This window comes from Grammomys surdaster, unplaced genomic scaffold (assembly GCF_004785775.1).
Source record: "Grammomys surdaster isolate TR1022 unplaced genomic scaffold, NIH_TR_1.0 125833, whole genome shotgun sequence".
Taxonomy (NCBI): Eukaryota; Metazoa; Chordata; class Mammalia; order Rodentia; family Muridae; genus Grammomys; species Grammomys surdaster.
In genome coordinates, this window is record NW_021620661.1 from 1,166,687 (window position 1) to 1,190,554 (window position 23,868).

Sequence of the window (23,868 nt, forward strand, 5' to 3'; positions counted from 1 at the left end):
ATGTGAAAGAGCCATTTCAAGTTTCTAGAAGAGTCCTATCTAGAAGTTCTTTATATAAGGTGAGACTCATGGCTTTCTCAGAATTCAGATGTAGACAGACCACGTGACTCAGGTGAGGTGATTGGGCCAGATGATATAACATGTTGGGGTGATATTGAATAGTACATGAAGAGTCTCATAGGTGCCTACGTGGAATCTCTCTAGCATGCCATTCAACTGAAATAGTTCTACTTTGGTAGATACTGCCTGTCTCATCAGCTTCAACTCCTTCCCCTCTTTACTGAAGTTAGTCCCTCTCCAAATTATATCTATACTAATAAATGAAGTATGCCATTTCAGTCTTGGATTTACTTTTTTTTTTTTTAAAGAAAGGTCCCTTGCTGTCACCATGGATAAGGTTTCCCTTCATTGCTTGATTCTCATGTTAGAAGCCATCACTTTGGGAAACGTATTTAATGTCACTAAGGGTAGGCTAAACGACTCTTCTCAGTGTGCTCATGACATTCTAGTCTCCTTTTTCAGATACTTAAGGTCATTGTCTATTTTTTTGGCTTTGTGTTCTTGGACTCATGTTCCTAGTGATCCACGAATGTATCTGTGTTTTGTGTATCTACTAGGAAACTCCATGTTTGGTATATTACTTACTCAGCCAATGGGTGTCATAGAGGTGAATGTTGGTGTTGAATTCATGAGCAAATTTGGAAAGGGCAGTATTACAAGGACCAGATGCTCCAGAGCCAAGAAGAGAAGAATTGGTAGAAGTCAGTCTCAGGCTCATCTTGAAGTTGAGAATAACCAAAGTACATAGAGTTGTTTCTGCTCTAGTCTCTGTCCAGGTTTCAGTGAAACATCAAACTATTAGAATGCTAGGACAAAACCTAAATTCTTAGTTTGTGATAAACCACCAGAAAGGAGTTATATAAAAGGCAAAGGAGGAAGTGTGAATTATAACTTAGTTTATTTCCTATGTATGCTTTTGAAAATATGGCAAAATAAATCCTTATTTTAGAATTTTCTTTACAGTCACTTCATTGCTAAAATTCTTTTAGACACTTTATGATCAGATATTTAACAAACAAAAGACAAAGAACCCCCCTCCTTCTTTTTACAGTGAAAGTTTGTTTACTTATTACTGTCCTAATTCAAAACCTGAACACTTAAACATGCATAGCCTGTGGTCAGTGGGATGTTCAGGAAGACTAAATCATTAGAACAAGCTAGATCAGGGTATGCCACAAACTGGTGGAAGCTGTGTTGGATGACTCAGGTCTGTTTGGCCTTGTAGCTACCCCTGCATTAGCCTTCAATCCTTTGCAGCTCCCTTTTGGGATGCCACACTTTAGTTTCCCATAGAATTTCGGAAGAGTGATGTTTTCACTTTGACTTCCCAACTTTATAAATAGGAGTATTTCCTGGGAGTTGTGAAGACCTGAGATGGCCCCGGATAGTGACAAAGGAGGAAATGCATTTGTGGCAACTTGCAGCACCTTTGGTGTTTTGCAGGGTGGTGACCTCTCTCTGACCTACTTCCTCACCACGTTCCACCAGGCTCTGCAGAATCTGCAAGGCTGAAATGAATACACATTAAAGGGGAAGTGAAAGCCATCTAACCTTTAAAACCCAGGGGAGATTTACCATTCTGTGTCCTTTGGAAGGCACGCTGTTCACAGAGTCAGCAAACTGCAGGGTAGTCTCTGGCTGGTATTCAGCATAAAGCACATTGTCACACCGACAGACTAAATTTATACTGTGATGTTAAAGTACTAAAATAATATATATCACTGATAAAATATATCAGTGTTGATCCTGACAAATGTATGGACTGAAAGAGTTAACAGCAGTTTTTGAGTTTGCATTTATTTATCCATATGTTGCAAATGGCAGTTTTTCTAAAATATAATCACTTGGCACTTGATGCTACAGACTTTTGGTTTTTTTCAAGTACAAAGTTAAACGTGCTTAATACTGGTAGCCCTTGATTTCTAGTATGCATTACTGAGAAGAAAATGGGAGCTTGAGTGTTTTTTGTTGTTGTTGTTTGTTTTTTTGTTTTTTTTTACATTAAAGAATTTATTTTCATTATTTTAAAGTATGCATATGTGTCCGCATGTGGCTATGTACACATGATGCAAGTGCATACAGAGATAGTGGCATTAAGTCCCTGGAACTGGAGTTACCAGGGGCTGTAAGCCACTATATATTGTTTCTGGGATCCAAACTCAGGTTCTATGGAGGAGCAGTGAGTTCTCTTACTTAATGAGCCATTGCTCCAGCCACAAGAGCCTGGCTTCCAGTTAACTATCCAATCAGTTTTATTGAAACTGTAGTTTGACAGTCTAGCTTGCAGTCTTTCAGGCTGCAAGAAAAATAAATCTTCATACTTTCTGCTTTCTCACAGGGAGCATGACATAGACAGGGACACTATGGATCTCTAGAAGATTCATGACTCCTTCCCCAGCGTTGTGCCCACATTTCCTTGTTTTTTGAGCATGGGGTCTCCAGGTTCTTCCAACAGGATTGGATCCCCATTCTAAGATTGTCACAGCAAATGAAATTATTATACTTATTCAACTGTTGAACAAAGAGGAGGAGGAGGAAGACAAGGAGGAGAGGGAGAAAGAGAAGGAGAAGGAGAAGGAGAAGGAGAAGGAGAAGGAGAAGGAGAAGGAGAAGGAGAAGGAGAAGGAGAAGGAGAAGGAGAAGGAGAAGGAGAAGGGAGAAAAATTACCTCATAGGATAGAGGGACATCCAGTTCAATGGCAGGATTCTTTCATCCTAAATCATTTTCTGTCTTCCAGCTGATGTGTATCTGAGCTTTTTTGAGGGGCAGTGATACCACAGAGCAGACCCAGCAGCCATTGGGGCTGCTCCACTAGATACCACACTGTGGGCTGCATAGCAAGGTGTTCTATTCCCACCCTCTATGCATCCTTGCCTCTAGGAAAGCCCTTTTCCAGGAGTGCACTTTCTTGAGCCCCATCTCTCTTTCGCACTGAGTCATAAATCTAGTGACCTTTCTCCATTGTATTTCATACTGATATCTGATTGCACACGAGGACTTTATAAGCCAGCAAAAGGACAGTGTAGAGTGAAGTGGAAACATAAGGATTCTTTGGAGAGTCAGTTGTGTTGGATGCTGTTTTGCCGGGGCTAACACTTGAAGGAGAGTTTTCCTGAAGTGGACACAGGTAAAAGACTAAGTCAGATGAGTCAGATTGTGAAGGAACATTCACTGAAACTGACACAGGAGAGAGGATGTTCTGCTAAAGCAAGCACGTGAAAGGACACATGATGAAGAATTGTTAGCTAACAAAACTCATGTATCGGTCTGCCTTATATTGTATAGTTGAGCTGCATTTTATAGGGACTCGGCAGACTTGGGCTGATTGAATACACAGGCTGAGGCAAGACCTGTGTTGAAGCAAGACCTGTGCTGAGGCAAGGCATGAGGAGGACGCATAACGTTTGGCGGGAATAAATAGGACTCAATGGACAGTGACATAGAGAGAGCTTGGCTTGCTGGTACAACTAGCTGTACAACACTGGTGGGGCTCATGTCTTCGCTTCCCTGAGAAAGGCACAGCTGAGAACTTCTCCCAGTGTTCCCGTTGGTCCCTCCTGCTGACCCGCCAGCCAATCGAGGCTGAGGCCTAGCTATCTCTGCCACTGTTGCTATCCTGACTCTACTGAACTGGGCTGCCAGTACTGGTTAGCCATGAAGTGTTCGCAAGTTGATCGAGCTGCCGTTGCCTGTTAACCTGTGAACCGAACTGCGAATTTCCAGACAACACAGACTGGAGTTGCTCCAAAGAACCTTTCTAAACAGGTCTACTCCCCAGTCCACCCCCTCACCGCCCCCATCAACAATCCTTTCTTTTTGACTACTTCTGGTTGGGGATGGGCTACAAGGGAGGTTAAAGCATTTAAGAAGCATCATTAAAAATAAAGTTTGAAACAAATTAAAATTACAGTATAGTGTAGCAGGTTTTCCATCATCAGACCCAGCAAAGTTTTTATTGAAGGACTTAACAGGTACGTGTAACAACCTTCTCCCAGTCTGTCTTCCCAGTCTAATACTCTGTAGTTCCCCATTCTGCTTCCACATCTAATCTCTACGACTTCATCTACAAATTGCAGGAGTCTTCTCTTCATGTTTACTCATGGTGCTCCCACTCAGAAATGCTTTTTCTGGGTTTCTACATGAAATTCATTAAAATTCATTCACATGAGAGGACGCGGGGCAGATGTCTTTAGGAGATATGAGCAAGCGCTACCATACATCTCAGTCAAGGGTCATCATTTCCTCCTCTGCAAGCCACTGTATATTGCTCACAATGCTAAGTGGTAAGATGTATGTTAAGCATCATCATATGCCTGTTTTGTGTGGTGTGTACATATGAATACGTAAAATATACACGTGCATACATGTGTCTAACATGTATTTGAATCATATTCATTCATATAATATTATAGACTCCTTCAAGGTCTTAAAAATAAGAGCCTTTCCATCTATTTAGTAAGACAAAAGGTAATATGTGGTTGAAAACTGGGCATATTATTTTGTGTAAAACCAAATTATTTATTGAGCCACAGAGATGTTTTAGTTAGTAAAGCTTCTCGGGCATGAGAGTCTGCATTTGATCCTGCAGAACAGAAAGTAAAATATAAACTGTGGTGTATACCCTATGTAATTCCAGGACTGGGGAAGCTGAGACAGATGGATGCTTGGTGCGTGATGGCCAGCCAGCTTAGGATGCATGTGAGTTCGAGGCTAATAGAAAAATACAGGAACAAAACAAAAATCCACTTTCTCTTCTACCGAGTCACACATTTTATAACGCTACTTGAATTCAAAGTAAGTGCAGTATCTTTGTACTTTTGAAAAGAAACTAAAGCAATTAAATAACATCCCCTACATTTTATGTCGTATAGGAAGTTTATTCATTTGTACTTACTAGTGGGACTGGGTCCTCATGTGTATGTTTGGTAACAAAATTTATACACTTCAAAACATGAGAATATCTAAGTTAGAAATTATAATAATATCAATTAGTGTTAAGATACTAAAATGACTCATCAATAAATACTGATTTCCACACTATTTTTATTAGTAAAAATGTTATTTTAGCAGCATGCCATTCTGCATTTGACAAATCTCTTATCATTAACTACCTTGAATACCATGATGAAGAACATCCTAGTGTCATTCATGGTTTATACACCTGAAATATATTTGCATACTTATTTGTATGTTAATGCTAATATCCCTTTAAATAGCTTTCACAAAAGTAGAATGAATAAAGAAAAAATATGAACATTTGAATTTTTATGGGAGCTGTTACTTCTCTGGAAGAATACTTATGCAATTTTTATTTCTACCATCAGTGTATGATAGAAGGTTTTACTTTTTAACATTTCTAACACTGAATATTTTGTTTTTCACTGCAAAGTGGTGTATTGGTGATTGATGATGTGAATGAAAATTTTATTATCCACGTGCTTTAATGTCTTCCTACTAAGTTAATGTACAGTCTTTTCTATCAAACAACTTATTTGTAGTTACTTGTCACTTAAAGCGTTATAGTCTGTATAAGTTGTTTGCAAAGTCATATGATTGTATAGTGAGTACATACTTCAGGTGCTTTCCTGTGTTTCTACAGTTTAAATGTTTTTGAGTAAATATGCAAGCTGTTTATGCAGGCTGACTTTGATATAAGAAATAGATGTTCTTTCTCATTTTGAGATTGTGTTATATAAATTTATATTGCTTAGGTTACTATACTGATTAGTTACTGATTAGTTTCCCTTTATATTTTTTATTTGTTTTGAAGGGCTTTTTGTTTTTGTTTTTTATTTTTTTTTTGTAAAGAATAATCTAAGGCTCCACTTTAGGTTTTTCTTACCTGTTGGCATTCACAACTCAGTGACATCTCCCATTGTTTTCAAATCAGACAGTGGAAAGAATTTAACGACATACATAATGAAGTCTAACAGTATTTTACTTTATACTTGCAATTCTGAATTAACACTATTGATCCAAATTATAAAATTGTATTAATTTTATGGACACATGTTTTTGCTTCATCTCAATAATTTATGAGAGAAGATATGAGGAAGAAATAAACTTTTTTAGTTTACTAAATCTTTTACATCCTATTTTTTAATTGTTCACTTATTTACTTTTTCTTTTTTCTTTTTTAACTGGATGTCATTCACCATGCTCTGGTCTCAATCACACTATGTAGATAAGAATGGCCTTGAGCTCCTCCTGATACTCTTGCCTTCACTCAAGTGCTGCAATTATAGGTGAATGTTATCGAGCCCAGCTACCACATTTACACATCCTCTAAGCTGTAGTAATGTCACCACAGATTCATTAGTAAATATCTCTGTGTATTGGTTGATGGGGAACTGTAAGGTTATTCAGAGCTGAAGAATCTTTGAGAGGGATTAGAAAACATCAGCCTGTGTTGTCTGCAGAACTCACCATTCCTGAACAGCACGTTAACTTCAGAGCAACACACACTTGATTTCAAAGAGTTTATGCTCAATATATCACACATGATCAAGGAGATGACTCAGTCAATAATGTGACAGGAGCATGAAGGGCAGAGTTTGATTCCTCAACCCACGTAGAAATCTATATATGGAAGGGTGAGTCTCTAATCCCAGCACTGGGGAATTGCCCATAGATCCCCTGAAGCTTGCTAGACAGCCTGTCCACGTGAATCAATGATGTCTAGGTTCAGTGAGAGACCCTGTCTCAAAAAAATATGATAGAATGGGATTAAGGAAGTTATCTGATGTTAATCTGCCCTCTATGTATACACATGCGTACCTCCACACACATGTGAATACATACATAAACATGTACCCAGATATACACACACAGTCTATACATCATAAAACAACACAAAACACCACTAACAATCAATTCAGAATATATAAACAAACTTTACCCATATGCATCTGTTCTCTTTAGGTTTCTCTGTGATAGGTAGCTCTTTTGGTAATACTATGTTTAAATAGAAGAGAAAGATATTGAGTTGGAATATATCCTGTAACTAAAATAAAATCTAGAATACCACAGAGTCTAGTATTAGCATATGTTTTGTCGAACACATGTTAATTGTGGACACTATTAATTCTTGCCTTTACTGGCCAGTCCAGGAATTTAAAAAGTTTTTATTTAAATATTTTTATATATAATAGTTTGTTCATATTCTTTCCCTTTGTCTAACTCTTCTCATATCTTTCCCACCTCTCTACCCACCGGATTTCATGATTTTTCTCTGTCTTTTTCTTTCATAAACATCATAAAACAAACACCAAAGGTTAAAACAAATAGTGCCAATAGGACAAAAATATATCCAAATCAAACAGAAAGCAAGCAAACACACACACACACACACACACACACTCACACTCACATACAACTTAGAAACATGCACATGTACACACACACTCACTCACGTATGCACCCACACAAACTGTGAATTTTATTTTGTTTGAACTGCCTCTGGGCACAAGGCTGCTGTGGGGCATGGTTGGAATATCCATGGTTGACACACTCCATTGTTGAAAATCGATTTTTCTTCTCCCAGCAGGTATCAATTGGAAATAGCTACTTGGTTAGGGTGAGATTTTGTTTTCATTTCCCCTTCTCAGTGCTGACATTTTGTCTAGTTTCAACTTGTTCGGGTCTCCTGTGTGCTGTCAGTCTCTGTGGATTCAGATGTGTGTGAACTCTGCTGTATCTAGAAGATGCTATTTCACTGGAATAATCTACTACCGCTGGCTCATAATAATCATTCTGCCATCTCTTCCACTTAGATCACTGTGTCCTAAGAGAAGGGGTTTTGTAGATACATCCTTTCTAAGCATTGCCTGAATTTTTCCTTAGAAAATTGCTTAAAAAAATTGAAGCCAGTGCTTTATCACAAAGCTATGCCCCCATCCTTATTTCTTAAAAAAAAAATCTATAAGATGTTAAGTTCCATGCTGGAATGGCAGTACATGATATTAACAATCACATATTTGTTTATTATCTGGTCATTTTGTGACTTTGAGTATGATCTATAGTGTCCATATTTTGTTTGAAACTTTCAGCAAATTTTGTTTTCTCCGGACACCATCTAGTTAATATCTGTGACTGACACAAGCCAGCAATATAATGCCGAGGGAGCCAAGTTCTAGAGAAGGATGGATTCCCATCTCATTTGCACATTACAGGAAGATTAACAGTCACAGGAAGGATGAGGGCACCAGCCTGAGAAATGTGAGTCCGTTGTAGGCTAGACTTGCCATTCATCAGCTCAGCACAAATGATTTCAAAGCATACCTCTACCCCAGTTACCTGATTAGCAGTCCCAATTGCTTCTCTCTGTTTGGAAACCCTTGATTAAATGATATCCCCTCCTGGTTACTTTATCAACTCTAGCTACCATGGATTATTGACAGCTTTGTGTTAACTGACTGCCGGTCTTCCTTTGGCAAACTGCCAGGCAGATGGGAAAGCAGCTGTTTCTTAAGATGGGGAAGAAAAGAATTGCCAATTGATACAGTCCTGATGGCTTTTGCAAGATGACAGATCATTGGCTGACCCTGAAATTGTTTTGTACTCGTAGTATCCCTTTGGAGTCCCAAAGTCTGACAACTAGACGGTAGAGGTCATTGATCGCCTGATATAAAAGCATCCCAGCTTGAAGGGAGCAGGTGTGCTGAGGATTCTGCCGAGGTGGCAAGGTAGAGGAAAGGAGTGATTCCAGCTTCTTTCTCAAGGAGCTGGACTGCTCAGGTATCAGAGCGACAGAGCTTACATGTGACTTGTGTTCCTGCTTCATTGCCCTGAAATCACGTGGTGAGTCCATTGAATGAACTGTTCATAAAGGAAAGGGTCTACGCAACACAGTGGCTCATCTTACTCCTCATGCGCAAAGGCATTTAAAATAGATCATAATTATTCTTTTCCACCATGGAAATAGAAATTATTCCATTTGTGTTTTTTGCTTCACTTTCAACATATCATTAAATATCTATGGCTTCTCACATCAAAACTACCTTTTGATTTGAATCTGGAGAGAGTTTAGCAATAAATATCATTTAATTATAAAATCTACCTATCTATCTATCTATCTATCTATCTATCTATCTATCTATCATCTATCTACATAGCTAAAAGGAAAGTGCATAGTGCTGAATGAGCAGGGAAGAGCTGTGGATCATTGCGGAGATGGGAAAGGAGATGAGGATGGTTAATGTACATTGTACGGAATTCTCAAAGAATAAGTAGAACATTGAAAATATTATCAATTTTTTTCTCTTTACACATAACCTTGATGCTTCCCTCACTTTAAAGAGAAAATTTTACTGCTACATATTAATTATACATAATGGTGCATTTATTATGACGCTTCATATGTGTAAGCAATGAATTTTAGTCATAGCCATAGCAGTGGGAAAGCTCTCATATGATACAAAATAAAGGTGGAAAATAGACATAGTCAGGTAGACCACCTTGAACTGTGTGCTTCAGTGGATGTAAATATGTCAAGATCATCAAACAACTAATCTTAAGAGCTTTTTCAATGTGCAAAACTCAAATTCCAAACCCATTGCAACAAGTCCTTTCCCTGCTCTCTGCGGAATCTAGCAATGACCATTTCATCTTACACCGCTGTGATTTTGTCTACTTAGACATGTCATGGAAGTAGAAGCTTGGCATACTGGTCATTTCAGCTTGCTATTTTCACTGACAAGAGTGGACTCTGTGATCATGTATATTGGAGCACTTGTGTATTTTCTTCCTTTTCAAAGATGTGGGAGCATTCCACTGTGTACATACTATGTTTTGTTTGGCATGTGAAATTGGCTTTATACCTTATGGATGCGGAAGATGATACTACAACTTATGATGTTGTTATGGTCGAGTTGTGGGAAATCTTTGTAAATTATTGATAGCCACCACTTATCTGATATATGATTTGCAAATCTTTCCTGTTATTCTTTAGGTTCTTTTTGACCACTGTGTATCTCAGTAGTCTGATGTACAGAGTATTTAATTTTGATGTAATCTAATTCATATACACTAGTTTAATACAAAAACAAAAAAATATTGCTAAACCCACAGTAATGGACGATTCTCCCTATGTTCTTCTAAGTTTCACAATTTTATCTCTTTGATCCATTCTCTGTTTGGTTTTTATATATCATGCAAGTTAAAGATTCATGTTGCATCTGGCTATTCATTTCCTCACAATTTGTAGAAAACATTGCCGCTTCGCATTATGTATGTTGACTATCCCATCACAAAAACCATCACTTGGATTTTTAAAAAGTATTGAGTTTCTATCTTCTGAAATTGTTTGTTTCTCTTACCACCTTGGGACGAGACTTTGGGAATCTCAGAACTTCTTGAGTGACATGAGTTTTTTTTTTAGCTTTCTGAGTCTTAGGAGACTCCCTCTTCCTCCCATGAGGGAATGTTTCAGTCCAAAGAAAATAGCTACATGATAGATCCTCAAAAGACCAAGCTTCTGAATACGTTCTCCTAAAGGGAAGAGGGGAAGAAACTCATAAGGCCCAAAAGACTCAAAGGGCCCATCCACTCACCTCTTGGATGTAGTAGTGGGAACAAACAATGAAGACTTATTTGAGACTTTGGTGGTATTGGTGCCCATACGTTCGTGATCTAGGGAACTCTTCAGTAGTGTAACTTTTCTTTCGAGTTGTCTCTGCTATGAGTTGGGGTTATTTTCAGATCTGTAAAGACACCTGGAAAAATAATGAAAGCAACACAGAGTCAAAATAAAGAGTTACCCTGTTTGGGTGGAGACTCACAAATTACAGGCTGTTGGGTGAATACCTTAGTGCAGGGATAAGCTATTTTCCAACAGTTGTTGGCCAGTATAACCTCTGAACCTTCTACATATACACAATATAAGCTAATTTCACTTTTGTTGTTCTATGTTGTTTGTATTGCTGAAGATACAGCACAGTTCGGTTTCAGGACGTGGACTAATCAGGCCAGAACTAAGCTAGAAGCCTCCTCCCTGATGGCTGCTTTTGAGGTGCTATAAAATGTTAGGAGGACATCTTTGCCACTCTCCTTCATATGAGTCCTATTTGGCTATAACTCAATGTGTTACACTGCCCACATGCCCGACATGATGTGCCTGCTGATATAATCATGGCACAACTGTTAATAGTGTAAACATTTTCTAGCCATGAATATTGTAAGCCAGGGGGGAAAAGCTGTGGGCAAGGTGATGGCCCCTTCAGGGATACTATGCCTTTGTTCACTAAATAAATATGATATGTCTGTCATAGTTTCCTTCTATGTATTTGTGTTGTTTATTTCATTTTCGAGATTATAATATAATTAAAACATTTTTGACTTTCATGTTCTCCCTCCAACCCACTTGCTCCTTCTTAATCTCTTTCAAGTTATCTTTGAGTTATTCATGGTCCTGTAAAAATTTCCAATAAATCCATTGTTATACCATGCTAGCCTTGGATGGAATCTTCTTTGGGGGCTGTGCTGCTGTCTCAAGCTTCAATAAGTGACATACACATCATTTTATTTTTCCGCAGGAAAAGTCATGCAACAATGTTCTTGAGAAATGATAGAATTTGTATCAGAGGGTGTGACCAAATAATAATATTCCTTGGTATGAGGTTGGTTTTTTGTTTGTTTGTTTTTTCTATTGGCAAGTTGATTAAGGGAGATAAATCTGTGGCAAATTGCTTGGCAATGATAGCATATGTGTACCAGGGGAAGAATGTGGTGTGTGGTATAGAATTTATAATCTAGGATGATTAAAAATTCAGATACTAAATTTCACAAACTGGCTCCATTCCAGTACTACTTAATATGAGCCTGAATCCAAATAGCATCTTTAAAAAGAAAAGAACAGCAAAACTGTGAAATGTACAATTAATGAACTCCCCAAGTACAGGGATAAAAAATGTCTCTAAATTAAACAGATAAAGGCTTACTAAATGAAATTCTATCTTCCTGTACTCTGTAAGTCATGGGTCCAGAAGGCCTCCTACACCAAATATGCTTGGGAGTTTCTTAGCAAATGTGTATCATGTCAGACAAAAATAGTTACATGTGGAGCAAATGGGTAAAAAAAAAATAGAAATGAACAGATGGTACGTAAGGGTAATAATATCCAATTGTATCATATTATACACGAGCTATTATTGTGTCTCAGGGCAGCCTCTGGCAAAATATTTCAATGTAGTGGAAGAAAACCTTATCCTACCACTTTTCCTTTTTTTATTTTAAGAAAATTGCAAGTCAGTTAAACAACATAACGATACAGTGTAACAGAGAACGCCTCCTCACACCTCACACACACTCCTCATTCTATGGGAAGTGTAAGCAACCTGTTAGTACTTGATCAGGTTGAGGTATTCTATCACTGCTGCTGTGGTCTGAAAATACACTGGGCTGACCATTGCAGGGACTTCAGAGAAATACAGGAACTACACTTTTACTTTCCTATCCTTTAGGGAAGCCAGAAATTTTTGCCTCCTGTATTGTAGTGCAGGTTTCCCATACCTTTTCTAATTTATTGGCACAGTTGGTAGGAACTGCTTTAAACTACACTCTTATCCCTCTCCAATGTTCTCATTCAGTCTGAAATGGATGTGCCACCTGCAATCACTTAACAGTCTTAAAAGCACTCCTGTTAGAACTTCACAACATGATTTGGCCTTTAGTATATGCCCTTTCACCTAGGTGGAGCCAATAGCAGGGCTAGACCACTTAAACATCAAATAATTTCAATATTTCCAGAACAGAATCTCAGTTAGCTAAGAAGTACATTTATCGAAGGGTCCTGACATTCTTGGAGGAACGCTGAAGTGTCCATGCATAAGAAGAAGTTCACATTATCAAAGCGTTGAAGGACACTGGCTTGTCAAACGCCAGTAAGGATTGAATGATAAATTTAGGAGACTGCAGTTAAAGACTCTCTTTAAACAGCACCAGTGATTTATTCTTATTCACTTTTCAGCCTGATCCAAGGCTCCTCCCTCCTCTCTTCTCAGTCCCACCCTCTCAACCCTCTCCTTTTCCTCAGAGAAAGGGAACCTCCCTCCGGCCCCATGGATAACAACCCGTCCTGGTACTTCAAGTGGCAGCAGGAGTAACTGCTTATTCTCCCACTAAGGCCAGACAAGGTGGCTCAGCTATGGCAGTAGACAGAGTCAGAGATAGCCCCTACTCTAATTGGTAAGCGACCCACAGGAAGAACCAGCTGCTCATCTGTTACATCTGTGTAGGGAGCCTAGGTACAGCCCTTACACGCTCTTTGGTTACATTCCAGTGATCTTAAGACACAGAAAAGTCTTCACTCATAAGTGTGCTGTGCTTTGAAGTATGTTCCATCCGATGGCAGGAACACTTCCTCATCCTGAATTGGGACTACGCATGATGTCTCTAGACTGTCTCAAATCGCCTCTGAGGAGAAAAGTAACCTCTGGCTGCATCCTGCTGTAAAAGATCAATCCTTTGTCTGCAAGGAGTTTTCTGTCACATGTAGAAAAAATAGTGTGCATACTATGCATTGACCCATTAATCATGGACTGTAGACAGAAAGTGCTGACTTCAGTGCCCTCTCAAGTGACAGTGTTTAGGGAAACCAGGCTACTAATATCTCTAGAAAACATTTTCACTTGTAGTAACACTATCTTACTTCACTCATAAGGGTTTTTTTTTTGTTTATTTTTCCGAGTAATTCTAAATTGAGAATTCCAAGTACACTGTTGCTTATGTCATGTATTCTTTGGAAACTGCGATGTCCAAATACCCAGAAGTGAAGAAGTAACTGTTTCAGAGAGTCAGGTCTGCTCTGTACAAATTATAGGTAAGCATTGGTTCATTGAATTTGCCTCATCATGATTATGGATCATTCGTCTACTGAGCACTCCAAAGAATTCGTTCTGGGAGACAGTCTCCTTTGTTTTTTGTTTGCTTTTGTTTTTTTTGTTTTTTTTTTTTTCCTTATTAGAGACAGAAATTCTCTTTTCTACTTAAAATGGAAACTGCAAGACAACACCTGATGTTTCTTAACAGTGATGATTGGAAATCTTGTGGCTGCCTGGACAGGAAGAGAGGAGAAGCAGGTGGATTTAAGGTACCTGAGAAAGAGTTAACTTCACTGTAAGACAAGCAGAGAAGTTCTTCCTGGGTACAAACTTTTACTATAGCACAAGACCATATCAAAAACTTTAAAACTATGAACATAATCTGGGCATGGTGCATCATACTCTTCATACCAGGGTCCAGAATGTGGGAAGCTGGGGCAGAAATTTTTCTTTTTCAATTTGGAGACTACTTGGGTTATATAGTGATATCCATAACAGCATGACCTATAAAATGAATCTTGTCTCAAAAGGCATCGCAAAACAATACAAACAAACAAAAACCCAAAACCTATGAACATACTTGAAATTATTTTGTCAATTCCCTTTTCTCTTTTTATGAGGCTTGTTTCTAGGTCCAAGGGTTTGATAATTACATGTATATAGCTACCAATAAATAATCTCCAATATTTTTCTTATTTGTTTAATTTTGAGACTGTGTCTCATGTAGCTTAGTTGGCCTCATCAATTCCTGGCCGCCCAGGATAGTCTTGAGTTCCTACTTGCTTTCACAGTCCTGGGTCATTATTCTCAGCTTAGTTCCGGCCCTCTGTGATGTAAATAGCAGATTCAACACCTGTTGCTGTGTAGTATTTTTGTTGAAGTCATTTGTTTTGTTTTTATTTTTGTTTCCAGGGAGGGGGGGCAGGGGAGAGATATAGTGAAATTAATTTGCCTGTATTGTTAGATTCTTAGAATATTAGAGCTTCATTGAGATTCCTCTATGAATGGAATTTACTTCTCTTGACTTCTACAGGGGCAGTTAACATGTCAATTATCTTAAACAAAAGCAGTATTTGTACCTTTCGCATCTGTCTTTTGCTTACTGTAGACGTTGGTTCTTTGATTTCAGCTCTATCAATGCCTAGAATGAGCCAACAGAGGGCATTTTCAGTGGAAATCCATGAGGCTCTGCCTCCAAAACATTGAGTTACAGCAAAAGATAGCCATAGATTCTTTCAAAACATTTTGTTAAAAAAAAAAACTTGACAATTTGTAAAAATAAATAAATAAATAAATCTGCATAGACTCACAAAGCATAGACATTTGATAGATTCTCTACTCTAAACCACTTTTTTTTCTCTTTCTCCCTCTCTTGTTCTTTGATGTAACATGGTTTTGAGAGGCATGTATTTTCAATTCTGTCTACAGGCAGTTTATGCTCAGATTCATCTTAAAACACACTGGCTCTAAACTCCCTAACTCTTGCTCCACTGTTCATGTATACAACCTGGATTTCTGCACCTAGAAATTACTCTTTCGAATCTCAACCCTCAATGCAGAGTCTGAGTTGAGGATTCTTACATAAGCTTTACAGAAAGAGATAGGGCCAGTAATAACCTGTGCAAGAGAGGGAAAAATGCTAAGGACAACTGTGTGCGCCTTTGTAAAGCTATAGGATATGAAAGGTACCACAGAGGTTTTCCACCACAGCCTATAGGCTGGCTGTGGTTGTGTTGTTGGTTTTATTAGTGTTGCAGGCTATCACTCACAAGGCGGATATTAGACCAAGGCCAAGTCACCCTTTAGCTAAGGGCTATTTCACAGGCATCTGTGTAACTAGGGATTCTTATCTCCAATAATGTAGCCACAACTGAGAATTTGTATCAATCTGATTAGCTTGTAGGCAAGCCTAGACAGGACTTTCTTAATTATTGATTGATGTAGGAATGCGTAGCCCTTTGTAGGTAGTACTCTTATTGGGCAAGTGGTTCTAGGATGTATAAAGATGCAGAATGAGTGAGCCATGAAGAGAAAGCCAGTAACCGGCACCTTTTTCCTTGGCCTCTGCTTCCGTTCCTTACTCCAAATTACTAACTTGGGTTCTGTCCTGGGAGTGGAACTGAAATAAATTCATTCTTCTCAAAGTTTCCATATGCTCACCTTGTTTGATCACAGCAATAGAAACCTTAACCAAGATAACATCTCACATTATCACAGAACTTTCTGGTAATACCTGTGTTTGAGAATGTGACTCTGGCTTAAGAACTATGTGGTTCTTCCAAATCCCTCATCTATGAACTGAGTGTAGGTGGGCACCATTGGCTCTGTGACTGTCATTATCATCAGTGTCTGTGTTGATTTTATAAGGAAAAAAAAAGACTATTGGTTCAGTTTGTATGCAGCACAGAAACAAGAAGCACAAACTTAAAGCCAATGAGTACAAACAGAGTATTTCCATGCCAGACCACAGGCAACCAGGAACTTAGAAGAGGGTCCTCCTTAGATACATCATAAATCCTTCTTTTGTGGCAACCTGCCTGAAAAGGCCAGGCTACTACTTTTCTCCTGGGAAACACAAGGAGAGACTACAGAGAGCATTTGAAATACTAAAAAGGAGGTGTGCAATTGATTTTGTTTCTTTGGCCAGATAGATGGAGTAAGGAATGGAAACAAAAGGGATTCTCCTATGAAAATTAGTAATAGTGAAACTAATCCTAAAATCATAATGTATAGGATACATTTTATTAAAAGGTTTACATAGAATATTTACTCTGAATTCAAAAATAACCCATGAATCTTCCATTTTTCTTCTGTGGTTTTCCTAAATATTCCATAGAAAGTTCCTCTCCTTTGCTTGATCTTGTACCACTGCACCCTTCATTTGCACACTTATGTGTAGACTCACATAGTGCAGAGTTTGGAAACAATTTTGTTTATATCATGTGTTTTTAGACTCAAAAACAGTTGGCCAAACATTGCATGCAGGCCACCTTGGCTTATATATAAGAAGAAATTTCCAGTCTTTTGTAGTGATAGAAATTGGAAATATGTGAGGGTAGAAAGGAGTTGACATAAGTATCCTTCTAGAACATTCTTATATGTCTAATTCCCTGAGATGTTAGAGGAGCTCTTTAGACATGTTCATTGGCTGATTAAGAAAAGCCCTCAATTTAACAATGAAAGAATTTTACTTCATTAAGAAATTTTGAGGATTTTAACACATCAACCTTACTTATAATGTCCCAAAATTGAGACAGAATATTAAGTTTCTCAGTGTTCCAGCCACTTATTCTTCTAGATGAAGAGTAGTAGTAACTTTTTTAAAATATGAAGAGATATGGAAATACTTCTTCCAGCATTTTCTTTTCCTTTTTTTATTAAATTATTTTATTTATTTACATTCCAAATGTTGGCCCTCTTCCCTATCCCCCACCCCAGAGTTCTTCACCCCATCCCCCTTCCCTTTTGCCCCTGAGAGGGTGCTCCTCCACCCACCCACTCATCTCAGCTTTCTTCCTTTCTTTCTTTCTTTCTTTCTTTCTTTCTTTCTTTCTTTCTTTCTTTCTTTCTTTCTTCCTTCCTTCCTTCCTTCCTTCCTTCCTTCCTTTCTTTTTCTATCTATCTATCTATCTATCTATCTATCTATCTATCTATCTATCTTTACTTATTGAGCTTGTAAATGACTTGATTACTGTGTCATGACACATTCCTTTACCATCAATAAAAGTTTCACTTAACAACAAAGGAAGATGTCTCAGATGTACAGCACACTTGGTTTTGTGTTTTTTTTCTTTTTATCTTTTTCTTTTCTCTTTTTTTCTGGTGTTAAGACCATTTACACTGAGCAGTCTCTTTTTCTAGGGTACTTCTCCTTTGTTTCTTACCTCCACATCAACTAAACTAAATAAAATATGGTTCATCATAGGTAAGAATGTAGGTGGACATCAATTAAGCCCTACTACAACAAAGAGAAACAGTACAAACAACAAAAATAAGTATAAATCAATCTGCCTTGAAGAACAAGGAACTAACATTTTCCTGATAATTGTTCAAGAGTTCGTGATCCTTATCACTGAGTGACAGGTGGATTAGGACTGAAACTTGTCAACAGGAAACCTTGATTTTAAAAAAAAATACTTACTAAAATAATAATTCATCTAACTGACACAGTCATTATTAAATCCCAACAACAAGAGCATGTTTAATAAATTTTAGGGTTATGAAATAAATCATAATTTACCTGATTAGGTCATAAATTATATCAAAGGTTCTAAAAATAAAACCCAATTTAGCATATTTTGGCTTTATTCAATTATATAACATTTATATGCCATTAATTCATAGTAAGACAATCTTAAATAAGGATGGTTTGATCATTTGTTCATATTGCTTGCTTATTAAATTAATAGGCTTTATTAGACCACAAGTTCTGGGTACAGAATTCCCATAACACTGTTTGTTCCATGTTTTGTACCAAGTAAGTAAATTTAACATGCAAATGAGAACAGTGAGCTATGAATAAGAAGGAGAAAATGCACACTGTATATGGGAGAGGATAAGAGGTGGCTTGCTTTCTTCAGAGTGGTTTGATAAATATTCTCTGGAATTTTACTGCTAATGTGTGTATTTCATAAGAGAAGCTCAGAGTAAAACAGAAATTTCATAGTTACAAGAGAAAATAGGTCAAAAGGCATGAAGCTCCAGAAACACTGAAATGTTTGAGACAGGCAGAAGCAAAAGCATTGGGTTGGGAGTCAAAAGAAAACACTGTCCTGGAGGAAGCTGTGTTTTCCTATAGGACACTATGCAAAGGTCATTTGCACTTTTAGATGTATGTCGTTACCATCTTAAAGGCATCGGCTAATTACTTACTAGGCACCAAATACCCACACGTATGTAACTGTGCCATTTACATTTGTGTGGACTACCTGAAAAAAATGACTGCTATGATTACATATTAAATATACTTTATTGGATATCTTAGCCAATGATTGCCGAGGAAGAAAGATCAAACATTCTGTGGACATTATTGCATGTTTGTGATTTTTTTCATAGTGACATAGTTGCATCTTTATTTTGTTCTTCTGTTTGATTGTTTGATTGTTTTATCTTTTTGAGGTGACTCTGAAAAGAAGTGCTCCAATCCAATTTATTTTGAATTGAGTTAATAATGTACAAGTTGTTGGGGATGGGGGAATTAGAAAGGAGTCTCTTAGTGTCCCATATCTTACCTGCCTTGGTTAGTACAGTTGGTTTTCCCCTTCCAGTTGAGGCTAACAATACACTGTTAAATCAAGGTCATGTAGAATTTCTCTCCAACTAAATATTTGCCTGTCCACCAAATTGTGTCAGAAACAATATCTACACTATAGGTCAGTACTTTATTTCCTTCTCAAATACATAATTATTTTTGGTTTTTTTTACAATCATTCTTTTTTAAAAAAAAATATTTATTTTATATATATGAATATACTGTAGCTGTCTTCAGACACACCAGAAGAGGGCATCAGATCCCATTACAGATGGTTGTAAGCCAACTGTGTGGTTGCTAGGAATTGAACTCAGGACCTGTGGAAGAGAAGTCAGTGCTCTCAACCACTGGAGCATCTCATCAGCCATATAATCATTCTTAAAAGTGGAATTTTAGAAGACTTAACGATTGCATTGTGGTTGTGTAAGTGATACATTTGCAACAACAGAAGAGCTTCTTGACCTATTATTATCTCAATGGTTTCCATGGGTCAGAAGTTCAAGCAGTGTGGATTAAATGAGTTCAGAGTTGAGAGTCTTTCAGGTCTTTGTGAGGAGGGAGGAAAGGGGGACTCTAAAATGGATTCCTTCTCAGCCTAATTGATTGAATTTGGTGGCTTGTGGCTGCAATGCCAAGGTTCCCGTTTCCCCCACTGGCTATTGGCTGAAGGTCATTCTTGCTTTAAGAAACATTCTGTATTTAAGCCAGCAAGGCAAGCCCAGAACACTTACAGTGTCTCAGTTTCCACCTTGCTCACTTCTTTCTGCTCTCTCCTTCCTCCATAGCAACATATCTCTTCTGACTCAACTGGTAAATTTCCCTGCTTTTATAGAATGAGGTAACTGATTGGGACCATAATGTCTTTGTCTTAAGAGTAGGGATCTTACCACTATCAGCAAAGCCCTTCCCTATGCTGAGATAGCTTCAGGGTAAGTGTACTTGTTGCACAAGCCTGTGAGTTTGAGATCAAATCTGTGACACTCACATAAATGACAGAAATAATCAAGGAGGCATACAACTCAGCATCGATAGCACAGATAGGTAGATCCATTGTCAGAAGGCCTAGTCAAAGGGCGAGCTTTAGTGTCAGTGAGAGATTCTGTAGAGTAAGAATAGGACACTTGATGTCTGCCTCTGGTTTCCATGCACATACCAGCACATACATACATGCACACACAAGCATACATTTCAGATACTACACACACACACACACACACACATATACACACACACACACCTTTTCCTAGCAGCCCAATGATTAGAGATATTTAATTAAGAGATGGAATTATAGGGCATGTCCTTATAATTATGTCAACCACAGGGCCATAGTTTGGAATTTGACTGGATATGAACCATTTACACATGAATAAAATTGTTGCTCTGATTCTCATTTTTACTAATTTAGCAATTTTCCCTGGGAAACCAATTTATTCATTGCTCTGTGGTAATCCAGGCAGTAAGTGCACAGTGATAAGACTGCACCCATGTCATCAGAAAAATATTCCCTAACCAGACAGCTACTGTAAATTTGGCCTGTGGTCAGGATGAAGAAACTGATATGTCCATTTTATTGGATTGCAATTCATTTAAACTTAAGGAGGTACATATCTTCAGAAGCTACCATACTGATAGCACAGACACATACTATTTTGCTAGTTACAGAAGGATTTATTGATCATATAGAACTAAACAGAAAAAAAACATCTGCTGTTTGTAGTTTACAGTGTAGCATAGAGTCTACAAATCTATGAGGCGTCAGATGGTAAATTACTGGGTCTTCTCAGATGAATTCTGTCTTAACAGCTCAGCATTGTCACTGTTTCTGCAGGCATAAACTTTATTAACTGTATTTTGTAAGGAAGATTTTTTCTTGGTAAGAATATGGATCAATACCCTGTGGACTTTGGACTGACTGAACACCTCAGTTCTAGCAGGCAGTCCTCAGTTCCTTCATCCTTTGAATGTTGGTTTTCACTTGTGCCATGCCCATAATTTTTGCTGAGCAATCATGCACTCTGACATCACTTTCTGCACCAGTGTGTAAGATTTCACCTTGCCACAGTTTGTTAAAGTTGGCATCAGAAAGCAACTTGTAGTATTTAAGACTACATAGCATAAACCATGGAAATTTATTTTCACACAGTCTTGAAAATGATGCAGTAGGTTTGGCTTCTTTAAGATCAAGCACATGTTTTTTGTTGTTGTTATTTTGTGTTTGTTTTTTTTATCTCTTTGGAAGATTCTTTTTATCCTTAATATCTATTTTTTAATGCCTTCAAGGTTTCTAGATCTTTTCTCCCCTCCCATATTATTTACACTATTGCATTATAGATTTTCAAAACAGGCTTACATTGCTCAAAAGATCAAAGCTGTCATTTCCCACCCCTCATGTCTCAGTCCACTTATTTTTAGTTCAACATTATTTTTGCATTTCTCTTGGGACTTCCACCTAGATCGGGTATTCATTTAAAACATTAAAATGTCTGGATGTCCAGGTATAGAATGTTTTAGACCTCATGTTTGTATTAATCGAAAATTTATATATGGAAGCACATTGAAGACTATTAAGAGGAGGCTCCAAGGTTGAAGAGATGGCTCAGCGGTTAAGAGCACTGACTGCTCTTCCAGAGGTCCTGAGTTCAAATCCCAGCAACCACATGGTGGCTCACAACCACCCATAATGAGATTCGATGCCCTCTTCTGGTGTGTCTGAAGACAGCTACAGTGTACTCATAAATAAAATAAATAAATCTTTGAAAAAAAAAAAAAAGAGGAGGCTCCAAATAAGTGATGTACAGTTTTCATATGCTAATAAAAATCACTTTGAGTACATTTCTTGCTTTTCCACAATGACAAGGCAAAGTCCAAGGCAGCTATTTGTGAACCAAGAAGCCAACCCGCATCTGACACTGAATCTGATGACGCCTTGACTGTGAACTTCCAGCTCTCTAGAACTATGAGCAGTAGATTTCTGGTGTCTGTGAGCCACACATTCCCTGGAGTTATACCGTCCTGGGCTAAGAAAGAAAAGAGACTATAATCATTCTAATCTTACATACATTATGTGTGTTTACATGTACATGATCTACCGGTGTCATGTTGTTAGTTAAGTGAATTATAGAAACTTCATTTTATTGATCTTTCCTAAAAGTTTCATATATATAACTACACACACACACACACACACACACACAAACACACACACACATACACAAACACACACACACATATATATATGTATATATATATATATATTCAAAAAGATAGTATTGTAATTTTTGCTTTAACCATCAAACTTAATTTGAAACTTCAAAAGAATTGAGGAATATGTTGAAGTATAGCACACATGCACATTCATGTACATGTTACCCAACATAAAGCATTTATCTTTATTCAGAGTTTTAGATTGGCATGAAGTAAATATGTTTTATTAGCAATCAGGTTATTTATGGACTTATTTCTTCCCAGTGTTTCAGGAGACAATCTGTGAGGCGGTAATAAATCATGAGAAGAATTGTGAAATTCTCTGTGCATTTAGACTTTCTTCTAAGCTGTGATTTATCACCATGGGAACTTGATGGCATCGTTTGTTTGCTTCATATCATTAGCTGTTTTATGCATGTTTGTCCTTATGTCTGGCTGTACTGTCTTTGACACTGGTTGCCTTGGTGAGGAAGGCTCCTTGCAGGAAACAAAAATGTCCAGAAGCAATAACACAAATAAAATGTCTTCATATATCTCATGAAGAAATAACTTGTGTGTCTGTACCAAACACTTCAGGAGATATGTTTTTCCTCTGATCTATGAAAATTATTAGATAAACCCAGCATAGAGATTAAGTTTCCACCAAGGCACTGTGGATACTTGGGAAAGTTATTCATTCCAGAAAGGACTGTCTTGTGTACTGTACAATACTACATCACATCCCAATTTCTACAAACGGAGACACATGTGGTATGCCTTACCACAGTACAACTGTTGCAACAAGCAAATTGTCTACAGGGTTTTCTAAGTGTCTCCTGGGAATAGATTGTGTGCCATGACTGAGTTGCAGATGTAAATATGAGACATTTGAAGTTATTCCCCTCTCCACCATTCTTTGCTCTAATGGTTCCTTCATCTTCATGATGGACTGGTACTCATCATCCTCAGGATGCACTGGTACTCAGAAGTAGGGTATCTCCCTGTCTTTTCCACCACCATTCACTTCTAGATAGACATTCCATTTCTGATTCTTCTGTTTATGTATGGCTCACACATAAAGATGTGCTCATTCACTAGGGAAGCCATCCTCATCAATGAAGAATACTGCTTAGCTACAGCTCCCAAATAAACTGGCCAGTTTGGGGAGATGGAATAGATGATGTCCTAACATCTGGGCAAACTTGTCCTTTTGAGAGATAGGCTTCTAACACAGCCAGTGGCATACTTGTCCACTTCTGAGAGTTTAGGGAAGCAGCAGAAACACATTGTAATAGGTGGGTCCCTTGGGATAATGTTGTACGTAAAAAAAATTTAGGCGACATGAGGACTTAATCAGCATGTGGTGTAATTGTAGATAAAATCTAGATTTTTTTTATTCCATGGCAAGGTCTGTGTAGAAACATGTTAACTCTACATCTCAATACATATTTGCTGAATGAATACATAAAAGAATGGATGGATTGATTAGTTACAAAGATAGTCTTGGGTATGACACTGTTGTGCTCTTTTCATAATTAACCTCAATGTCTCAGTGA